We start from the raw sequence: 11,972 nt of genomic DNA on the forward strand, positions 1-11,972 counted from the left end.
GCTCTCTTAAAATGTGATACTTTAGGAAGTACAATGGATAGTGTAATGACACTTAGAGTCAAAAAGTTCTGATTCTGATCCTAATTAGCTTTTCAGCTATGAACAAATTATTTGATTTCTCTGAATCTTAGTTTTGTTGACTGTAAAATGGTGCTAATAATATCTTTAGTACCCATTTCACAAGGTTTAAAAATTATAAGACATAAACAGAATACAGTAGTAAAACATGTAGGTCTTTGTGTTTGTTTTAGTCCAAGTCATTTCCTTTTTTAAAATGTTTTGTTTAATTATGAAATAATGAAAAACAACTATTGTACCATATAACAATGAAGCAAAAGAAAAAGGATTGTGTTATGATACCACTAATTTCTCTTATGTACTGTTTTTTTTAATGTGCATATTAATTTTACAAGGTTGTAATAGCATGAACATGTTTGTTTGTGTCCCCTTCTGCCCTTTTGATTGTATTTTGTATACTTTTTATGTTTCAGGGATATGCCTTTCTCTCTTATAAAACATTTTGCTAACTTAAAAGTGCTATAGAAATGTCATTTGTTATTATTAACTGAATGTAATTTTCCAGGCATATTCTGGCCAACACGGAGCACAATGGCCTAACAGTTGCCTAAGATATAATAATTCTGTTAACTCAAATTATGACATAATACCTCCACAGGCCAATTATGACTTTTACAACATTCCTAACCCTTGCCCTACCTACCTTACATGACTTGGATGAAGAATTAAGGAGAATAAACACAAATATATTAGCAGGTATATTTAAATGTATAATAATATTCTAATCATATGAATATATGTATATGTATTCACATATGTATTCAATTCTTCATAGAAATTGGTTATATCTTATGTATATGTGTATTTTGTGTTATATACATGTACATATAATACACATCAGCTATTAGCACTTGATTATGATAGCTCACATATGTGTTTATATTATATATATATATGTGTACATAGCATATATATAGATATATTTTGACGATTTGTGCATTTACAAATACACAAGCATCTAAATTAGATATACATGCATACATATTCTATAATATACCTATATAAAATATGTATTAACTTTTTACTGCAATAGTTTAAGGATCTGTGACTTCACAATTGAGTCTAGTCCCTTTGTAGGGTAGCTAGGTGGTACAGTGGATAGAGCACTGACCTTGGATTATGAAAGATGGGAGTTTGAATCTGACCTCAAACACTTCCTAGATGTGTGACCTCAGGTAAGTCACTTAATCCTGATTGCCCTGTTTCTAGGACCATCTCTAGTCATTCTGATTCATATCTGATCACTGGACCCAGATGGCTCTAGAGAAGAAAGTGAGACTGGTGACTTAACATCATCCCCTCACTAAATCCAATTCATGTACTTGTCATGGTATCATCTCCCTGATATCATGGTCTTCTTCAGGAATAAAGGATAATCATCATCATCATCATCATCATCAGTACCTTTGTTGATGCAATTCATATTCCCATCACAATTTGATGCTTGATCTTCAAAATTTGCAATAAAAAAATCATCCTTTCCCCAACCTAGTGAACTCTCTCCCCTTCTCAGAGGATAGACATATTTGTCACCAAATAAATGTTCTAACCCTTTCCAGTTTTAGATCTTTGAGAGGCTAAGCCGGAAAAGCCAAATGTCTCTCATTTCTATATCACAAAGAAGAATGAGAAACAGTCTTCCCTGAGATGTCTATGGAAATATCTTTGAAAGCTTGACAGATGACCAAGTGAAAAAGAAATTTTTATCATTAGCTCCCTAATCATTATTGCCCTTTCCTATTTGACAATTATAAGCTGGATTTCATTAAGAAATTTATAAAATTTGTTATAAAATACAATTGAAGTTTTTAAAAATGGAGTAGCTTTTTGAGACATCTCTAATGTCACTTTCTTTTTAAAAAAATAGATTTTATAAGTATTTTATATAAATTACAATAAAATATGTTTGCTATATAAATTATATAAAATTTTATATAAATATTTTATATATTTAGTAAAATTCTAGATTTCCCAGTTGCATTTTTTAAAACTTTAGTCCCAAATTCTCTTCCCCTCATCCTTCTACTTTGAGAAGGCAAGCAATGTGGTATGAATTTATACATGTGAAATCATGCAAAATGTATTTCCATATTAGCCACATTACAAAAGAAAATACACAAAAAACCCCAAGAAAAATAAAGTAGAAAAGTATGTTTTAATCTGTACTCTAGAGTTCAACAGTTCTCTTTGAAGGTAGATAGCATCTTTCATCATAAGTCCTTTGCAATTATCTTCAACAATTGTATTTATCAAAGCATCTAAATCTTTCACTGTTGGTTATCTTTACAATATTGCTGTTACTTTGCACAATGCTCTCTTTTGCTCACCTTACTTTGCATCGGTTTATATGTCTTCCCAGGTTTTCTCTGAAACCATCCTGTTCATAATTTCTTATAGCATGATGGTATTCCATTTTAATCAAATAACACAACTTCTTCAACCATTCCCCTAATAACAGATATTCCCTCAATTTCCAATTCTTTGTCAGCACAAAAAGAGCTGCTGTAAAAATTTGTGTACACATAGTTTTCCCTATTCTTTGATCATTTTTGGAATACAGACCTGGTAGTGGTAATCCTGGGTTAATGGGTTTGCAGTTTTATAGCCCTTTGGTTTAGCCCTAAATTGTTCTCCAAAATGTTTAGATTAACTCACAGTTCTACCATCAGTGTATTTTTGTCCTAGATTCCCACATTACTTTCATTTGCCATTTTCTCTTTCTGACCTGTTAGCCAATATGATGAGTACCTCAGAGTTATTTTAACAAGCATTTCTTTAATCAATAAAGATGAAGAATACTTTTTATATAACTATTGAGAGCTTTGATTTCTTCTTCTGACCACTGCCTGTTCAATGTTCTTTAATAATTCATCCATTGGGGGGCTGGCCTTTATTTCTATAAATTTCGCTCAATTCCCTATATTTTAAGAAATAAAGCCTTTACCAGAGAAACTTGTTATAGACTTTTTCTCCTATTTCTCTTCTCCTTCTAATTTTGGTTGCATTTGTTTTGACAAGCATCACTTTCTGCACTAAGTATAACCTGATCCGTGATTGCTAGTGCTCTCCATTCCTCACACTATTTTATGTAACTACCTAGTACTGATTTTTTATTCTTTATACCTATTATGTACAGATGTGAATATAGATAGATATATTTATTAACATTGTGTACAGTGATATGTACATCAATAAAATACAACATCCTTGACAATAGGGATTCTTTCCTTCTTGGTATATGCAGAATCATGTAGCAAGAATGAATAAATGCTTGTTGATTGACTGATTAACCTCATTCCTGTCAAATCCCTATTAAGCAAGCATCAACTTCTATGGTATAGGGAAAAAGATAAATGTTATTTAAAAGTCTCTCAGATGAGCCAATGCATCAACTGAATCTGAAAATATATGCAATATTTTGGGGTGACTAGGTGGTGCAGTAGATAGAGCACCGGCCCTGGAGTCAGGAGTACCTGAGTTCAAATCCAGCCTCAGACACTTCATAATTACCTAACCCTGTGGCCTTGGGCAATCCACTTAACCCCATTGCCTTGCAAAAACTAAAAAAAAAAGTATATGCAATATTTCAGAGTTCCTTAGCTCAGTAATGAATAGAGGACACGTTTTCTCATCTCTTCTTTGGGTCAAGGTTGACCCTAAATTATACAGATTCAAATTTTAAAGCCTACTTTTAAAGAATGAATTGCTCTTCCGTCCATTTTGTCCCAGATAGCAGATGTATGATCTTGGTCAAAGGCATTTTGTCTCTTTCAATCTCAATGTCCTCATCTTTAAATTCAAACTGTTGATTAAGTTGACCAACAAGGTTCCTTTCTGCCTCTTCAACTATTCCCCTAAACTAATCAAGTTTGATTATTAATGAGATTGCAACCAAAAGTCTAGAATTGTCCAACTAGAGGAACTTCTAAGATCACTGTACAGAAAGTCTTCTCCTGCACTTTATAATCCATTCAAACTAGCCTTCCATTTTTAAGGGAAGACACCTTTCCTCCTTTGCAGACTGCATTCCTTGACTCTCCTGGATTTTATTTAGAATGTGTCTTTCTTTTCATTTCCATTTTATTTACTTTTTCCCAAAATTACAATGTAAGATCCTCGAGGGGCTATCTTTTTGCTTGCATTTGATTGCCCAATACTTGGAAATTTAGTAAAAGCCTAATAAATCCTTCCTATTGACTTTATATACTTATATATGTATTTATTATCTTTTTCACTAACTTGAAAAATTCCAGGATAAGTTCATGAATTATTATTGAATCTCCAGGACCTAACATTGTGCTGGAAATACATTAGCTACCTAACAAGTGCTTGTTGGTTGATATGATACAATATATCCATAGTTTCATAGACTTGGACTTTAAGCTGTCTTTGAGGTCATCTGTTCTAATCCCATCATTTTAAAGATAAACCCAATCAGGGCTAGTTAAGCAATTTGTCCAAGACCATCCAGGGGAATTTCAATCCAGGTCCTTAGATTTCAGGATCATTTTTCTTTATTTTATACTAAATTAATGTCTGGGGACCTTTAGTGGCTGGTTAAGGTCAAAAGAATAGCTAAGATCAGATCTCCAGTTTCCATAGTTTTTTCCCAATATACAGCTCTAATCTGCCTTTCTAGATATTGGAAACTTAAAAAAATCCTGAATTCCTCATGTTATCGCATATATTTCAATACTGTAGAGTAAGAAGGAAGAGGAGGAGGAAGAGGGGGCAGCTATCCAGGGAGTATATGGCAATTGTCCCATCTCTTGACAGAAACAAGATTTTAGGCAGCCTCATTAGTGATACAACAAGATAAGTCCTTGTTCTAAAGTCATCCACTCTCTCTTGAAGTTTTCCAAGGCTCCCATGGTTACCGACGATCCATGGCACCACAATCTGCCTTTTGCAGCATTTTCAGCAGGAGTGTAATAGAACGCTGGATCGCGGCTGTATTTTTTAAAAGCAATTAATATTTTATTATGCACAGACTTTTATTTTCATCCTCTGGATTCCTCTTCTCTAATTAAATCTTGTGATTTACACAAATAGAGCTGCTGTTCTTTAAACGGTGCAAATTGGAAAAATTAACAAATTCTTGTTAAATGGAATGAAAAGTAGCCAAGGGTCCAATTTTTGTGTTGAAAACAACTGGAGGCTACAGAGGGAATCTGCTGGTGTGTCTCATCTGGGTGTAGCAATGTGACAATTAGGGATAAAATACCTCTGTTAAGTGGGTCTGATAAAACTTCCAGCTGTGCAAGGTAGAGAGGTTAATTCTTTAAATAAATAAAAGCAAGTTTGTTTTATGTGTCCATGTTGGCTTTTTGCATAGGCATCTCATCTTTTCTGGTGACCCTGTATGCAGAATTTTGCCATTATGGGATTTATAAATCAAGGGAATAAATGCAATTCTATGTTCCTTTCCATTTGCATCCATAGAATTCTGTCTGGGGCAGACAGAGTGGTCTTCAAAGAGAACACAGACACTGCAGGATGGAAGAATTCCTTCTAGGAGCTTTTTCTACTGCTCCAATTAGCATTTTTCCACCATTTATTTCCTTAAGAGCAAAGACCCAGGTCAGTGGATGAAGATTGCCTAGGAACCCTGGAAAAGGGAGAGCAAGAGAAGAGAGCAAAGAAAAGGATGAGGTATTAAAGATCCTTTCACATGACAGGGATATGTTTCTTATTCTGAAGCAGCTCAGTAGAGACAAGGACAGAAGAGGACAGATTTCAGATGAGGGTAAATTATTGGTTTATAAATTTAGACTGGAAAGACCCTTAGAAGTTATCAAGTCTAAACATCTCAATCTCCAACTTCTATCCATTTTACCACAGTACATCTCAACTCTATACTAGAGAAGAGTCCCAAGAGTCTACATGAGTGGTAAGATAGCCTGGGTCTCACTTTCATTATCTATAAAATGAATTGGTTGACCCATATTGTTTCTTGGTTATTTCCAGATCTAAGTCTATGATGATATGACCCTACAAATGTCTTGTTTTGCTCAGTTGTAATAATACCAAATTCAGAGTGATGCTCAAATACTCAAATATACCTTTGAGCTAATGGATGCTGGTTCTGCTTCTCAGTGCATTGATCATAATCAATACATGCCTGCCCATAACAGAGTCATATCTAGGAAGAATATGTCCTTTGAGGCCACAGAGGTGGGGTTGGTATGGGACAGTGAAAATAGTTGTGAGGCAATTACATAAAGGACAATCTTACTGGGAATGGAGTTGTTCTGGAAAAGGACCTTCATAGAGTTCAGCTGTAGTAGTAGAACATCTTGACTCTAGAGGATCATAAATAAATGTGTGGGCACAGTGGTTTCTATGGGTAGGAAGTATGTAAAGGGACCCCTCTCCTTAAATGAACCTGCCTTCTCCCTACTACATACCAGTTATTAGTAACCTACAGAAAAGCCCTTGTGTGCTCTGTCAGTAATATCCCTATCTTGTCTATACTCAAAGGAAATGAGGAGGGGAGGTCAGGGAAAAAAAGATCCATCATCCAGTAAGTACAAACCGTAAGGTTAAAAGAAGAAGGACTAAGAGGTCCAACTTTATGCACCCCAACTAAGAGTTGATTGTTTACATCTTGTTTTGCTTTGGATTTGGTGACTAGATTTTTTTTCTTTTTACCATAATGTATCTCTTGAATTTGTAATAGAAGTTGAAATAAAGTTTTACCAATAAATGTAATTTACACATATAGGATTTGGAAATTTGCAAAATTCTTTCCTTATAAAAGTCTTATGAAATAGATAAATGAGAAAACTAAAGATAATAGAAGTTTGGGTTCTTTGCCACATAGCAACAGCAAGACATGATTCAGGTCAAGGTCATCTTTGAATACATCCATTGCCATTTACACTAGCACAATAATAATAGCTAACAGTTGTTTCCATATGCTCATACATCATTTGAAGGTTTGCAAAGAGCTTTACTTATATTATCTCACTGATTTAAATTATAGCATGCCTTGATATCTCTACAATGGAAGAAAAGAAGTCAATAGATTAAGTATACAGAATTACACTCTACATCATTCCCTTAGAAAAGAAATTTGTTTCGCATACAGAGAACTACTTGAATATGACTGTATTTTCTACTTTAATTTTCTCTGCTTCCTGCCCTCTCTTCACTGTGGAAATCACACAGTTTTTTTTTAGTATTCATCAGACAAATTAAATATGAAGAAAATTTTCTAAATTATTTTTACAGCAAATATATATATATATGTACATAAATACATATAGAAAGGATATATATATATTTCAGAAAATTCTAAATAGTTTTATTATAGTCTATTTATGAAAGTATTTGTATGATACTTTCTTATATGTGCTATGGAATACTTAAGAAATAAATGAATGCAGTTGAGAAGTAGGAAAACGGAGGAAAAACTTATTAGATTTGTCCAAACATTAGATTACTTTGAGATCTTTTTAGATTTAAAAAAAATGGAATTAAATATACTAACAATGCACATTTCCATAATGCAATAATTTTTTTTTCCTCAAAACAGTGCTGTCACACAATGACATTGCTGGTATTATTTTATCATTCTCTTTTGGAGGTGAAGAGGTGAGGTAATGAGTGACTTTTTCAATTGTATTCAAGATTAAGCTTCAGAGTTAGCATTCAAATCTAATTCCTTAACTTATATTTATTCACACCGACCTCTATAGCATGTTTCTTCACAGTTTCCTTTAAATCATTGATAAAAGTTTTGGAATAAAACAGGGGCAAGAAAAGGATCCTTAAGAAGCCTCCTTCCAAGTTGACATTGATTCATTGATCAGAATTCTTTGAGTCTTTCATTCAGTCAAATAGATAAATGTTTCTAGAATCCCTCCAAACTTTTCTATGTTGTGCCCAATTTACTATGTTGTTTTCTATGATGTTGTACCCAATTATATGTGGAGATCGGAAAATGTTGTCCAATGCCTTGTGAAAACACAGGCAGACCATGTCTTTGACATTTCAATGATCAGCGAGTGTGACTCTCTTTTGCCAACAACTAAGTTTTAGTGACAGACTCAATTGATTTCTTTGCATAAAGGACTCATATTTATTGTGTTTATTACTTCACGCTTCAGAGATAAGTTTTATTTCTATCCCAACACTGAGGTGTATGCATTCACCCGATGCAATTGTGTATCTTGCTTGTAGAGCTAATAATGAGAAAAATTAATCTCCCCCTTTAAAAACAATGTATGGGCATCATAAAACTTAGGGGAAAATTAGTTGTATGTGCCAAAAATAATTAAATACTGGAAATCTGTTCAAATAAAATCTACTTATTTAAAAAAATCTTATTAGTCAGAATATTCTCACACATCTATAAGGACTGAGCGAGAACATCTGTGATTTTTAAATCATGTTATTTTTGAAAACTAATATTTGGTGGCATTGCAGATGTAATATATTTATTGCAAATGAATCATACTATATCAGAAATTTTACAAGACTATAAATAAATATTCATGGAATCAAAGAATCATAAAATGCTTGAACTGGAAAGTACTTTAATGAACATTTAGTATAATCCCTTCATGTTGTTTGTTAATATATTTTTCATTTTGATTTAAGCACAAAAAAGACCATTTCCATAGATGCTATAGAAAACAAAAAGAAAATTGTATATGGAAGACTTTTTTTAAAAAAACTCAAGATTAAATTGCATGTTTGTACTTTCCTCTGAACTTCCTTCTTTTCTTTGCTCTTCATTTTCACAGGTTTCATCAGTCCTCTGGCTTGGGATTTTTCCAGCATGAACATTTTTAAACCCATAAACTATTGTTAAATACAGAAGCTATTGTGAAATTGTCATTAACACTTTCTCTTTTTAAAAAAGGGTTAAAACATAAAAAATACAATCAAGCAAAAAACGAATAAAAATATGAATATAGAGTGACCATACCATAAAATAGAATATCTCTTTCTGCACTTTTATTCCACAATTTCTTTATTAAGAGTTGGATCCCATCATTCATCATAGAGCCTCCAAAGACATGGCTATTTATTGTTTTGATAAAAAATTATAATTTTTAAGAATTTCTTTTCTTTCCAGTATTGTTGTTATTAAAAGGGGGGGGGGAATTTCACTGGTGCTATAGCAATTCCTAATGATCAAGATTTGTTAAATCCATTTATTTTGCCATTTCTTATGACACAATAATATTTCATCACTTTAATATACTGCAATTGGTTTAACCCCAGCACAAATGAATTATTTTTCTTTGTTTCCCTAACACCTTTTCTATCCTTTCAAATGACTACTTTGAGAATAAATAAGTTTGGTTTGATTGTGAGTATTCTCTTTCTGATATCATCCTCCTTCTTTAACAGTTCCATCCCCACACTACTTCATTGATGAGTTTAACATATTTTTTTCTTCCAAACTCTTCGTGCATATGTGTGTATGTGCATGTGTGTGTAACCTTTCATTGTTCAAATCATATAAGATTGCATTTCTTCTAGGATCTTCCCTGTCTTTGTTCTTATTTATATATAAACTCCATGTGTCTTCCAAGTCTGAGAACTAGCATGTTCTAACCTCCATTATTCCCTCCTATGATAATTTGTCTTTTTTTAATGATTCATTTTAATTAGGCAAGTTCTAGTTCTTCTGCATCTGAAAGAAGTCCAGAAAAGGTATTAGTTCACTCCTAACAACCTCAAAAGTGAGTTCAACTAAATTACTTTGACCCATGTTTCCTAAAGAAGATTTTTCAACTGAGGCATGGTGGATTGCATATATGAAATACATGGTAGCTTCAAAAGGTCAGATGTTTCTTCTGATACAGTGACTTTTCCATCTTTCTGGATCATTCTTGGGACTCAAGGACTTAGTCTGTTTTGAAAGAATTTCAGTGGATTTTTTTATTATTTAGGCAAGTAAAATCAAAATCTTGACTGATAACATGAACATAAATATTGTTCATGCTAGGAACAGTGTGGTAATGCAACTGAAACTTAAAGTGCTTAGAGTCTATACATTCTTCCCTCATCTTTTTCTCCTACAACACACATATGTCTGAGAAGTTGTTCCTGTTCTTGGTTTAGATTCTTCAAATTGAAAGGGAGATCAGTGGTTAACACCAGTCAGTGATATTCAGTTTGGGATATTTGTCATTAATCACAACTACCTGGTCATTTCTGTAAACCTGCATTTTGGAGGATATGCATAGTAGTCTTCAAGCCTTGACTGTTTATGGTCTCAAGGCTTCTTCCTCTTCTTAGGACAAGTCTCTCGGATCCTTCTTCAAATTGAGTGTTAGGGTACATTTCATTCACAATGAGGAGGATCTGACCTGGCTTTAGCATGGCCTCCTAGTCTTTCCCAATAATTACTGAGTCAACACTGATTGGATTGACTTGCACTTCATTTTCCACTGTACTTTTTTGTCATGAACATTTCTTATCAGTTATCTTGGTCTTTGGATCATGTCCTTTCTCTACTGTTTCTAAATGTAGCAATCTGATTCATTGGTGGCAGTTGTCCTGTTGCACCAACCAGCATTCTTGTGTCATTGACCTAGGACAACAAACTCTAGGTAGAAACTGTCCTCAGGAAAATGGGAGAGCCTACCTCTGGCAGGCACTTCTGGTGTGATGTCTGTTCCTTTTGTCTTTGGTTTTCTTTCTTATCTTAAAATCTTCAAGAATTCACCCAATATATATCAAAACATTCCAAAGGGACACTTGTTTCTTCTTCCCTAATAAGATTGTCAGTAATGCATCATCAGATATACCCTTTCAGTGGCTGGAATAAAATATTTTACTTGAGTATTGTGTTTTATATATTTAAAGTTCCTACTGAGGTCTAGTCTTTTCATCAGAAATCATTGCAAATGTTTTATTTTATCAAAAGTATATACTTTTCCCAACCTATACCCCCCATTAAATGTCTATTTCAAAAAAAGGAAAAAAAAAACATACCAGTATGTATGTATCAAGGTCATACACATAAAATTATGAGGTATAATTTATCTAAGATAATGCTCCAATTCCAGCACAGCTTATTGGTTGAATTATCAAGGTCATTTTTTACTATTGCATTTGAAGAATGGAGATTTGTCATCTATTAGTATATTAAGTCTAGCAAGCTTCTAAAGTATAAATTTGATTACTTGATCTTGTCCTTCTAAGTATCCGGTTGGTGCTTTTTTGCAATTTTCAATGAAGTGCTGTTCAGCTTTTGCCATTATTATCATTGTTCTTGGTTGTGTTATTATTACTATTACTATTATTATTATTACCACCTTATTTTTCATCTTCTTCTCTATTCATGCAACCATATTCTCCCAGCTACAGTATGTCAAGAATTATTATAAAGCTTCTAATTAATCACCAGATTTTTTTGCTAAATTCTATATTTAACAATTTAACTTTATTTATATATTAATATTAGTCTTTCTTTACCCTACCCCAATTCCATTCCACCTCTCATCCTCCTCCTGACTAAATTATAAACCCCTGGAAGGCAGGAACTATGTATTGCAGATCCTTGTATCTTTTCCAGAGTACTTCATTCCAGTCATAGGAAGTAAGGGCTTAATAAATGTGTATTGACTTGAATCTCTTGAATTCTAAAAGATTGAAATATAAGCCTTTGAAATTGAAATCTTGGTGGGGGAATAAATATGTCAAAGACAGAGTAACTTTATGTGTGAAGCTGGGGCAAGCTACATTTAAAGGATTCTAATTAAACTAAGAAGTTTCAAATGAATGAGAATCAGTTGGGATTGGTGAGCAAACAAGAAACTCCCTAAAATTGGCTTTGAGAAGTTAGATGGCAATTTCTTTTGTGAGATGTGGAGGGAAAGCAAGAGGAAGGATGTGAAGGAGGAACTCATTGGATTTTATTGTTTAATCAT

General features: G+C 33.2%; 1 long non-coding RNA gene and 1 pseudogene across 1 annotated transcript; one reads left to right on the top strand and one right to left on the bottom strand.

Moving 5' to 3' along the window:
• Positions 1 to 720: 720 nt before the first annotated feature.
• LOC141510996 (uncharacterized) lies at positions 721 to 8,942 on the top strand. Its single transcript, XR_012475229.1, has 3 exons — positions 721 to 774; positions 5,521 to 5,730; positions 8,829 to 8,942. It is a non-coding gene; the product is annotated as an uncharacterized LOC141510996 (long non-coding RNA).
• An 849-nt stretch (positions 8,943 to 9,791) lies between these two features.
• On the bottom strand, positions 9,792 to 10,419 carry LOC141511866 (aprataxin pseudogene; annotated as a pseudogene).
• Between the last annotated feature and the right edge of the window lie 1,553 nt (positions 10,420 to 11,972).

The sequence above is a fragment of the Macrotis lagotis genome, chromosome 2 (assembly GCF_037893015.1).
Source record: "Macrotis lagotis isolate mMagLag1 chromosome 2, bilby.v1.9.chrom.fasta, whole genome shotgun sequence".
NCBI lineage: Eukaryota > Metazoa > Chordata > Mammalia > Peramelemorphia > Peramelidae > Macrotis > Macrotis lagotis.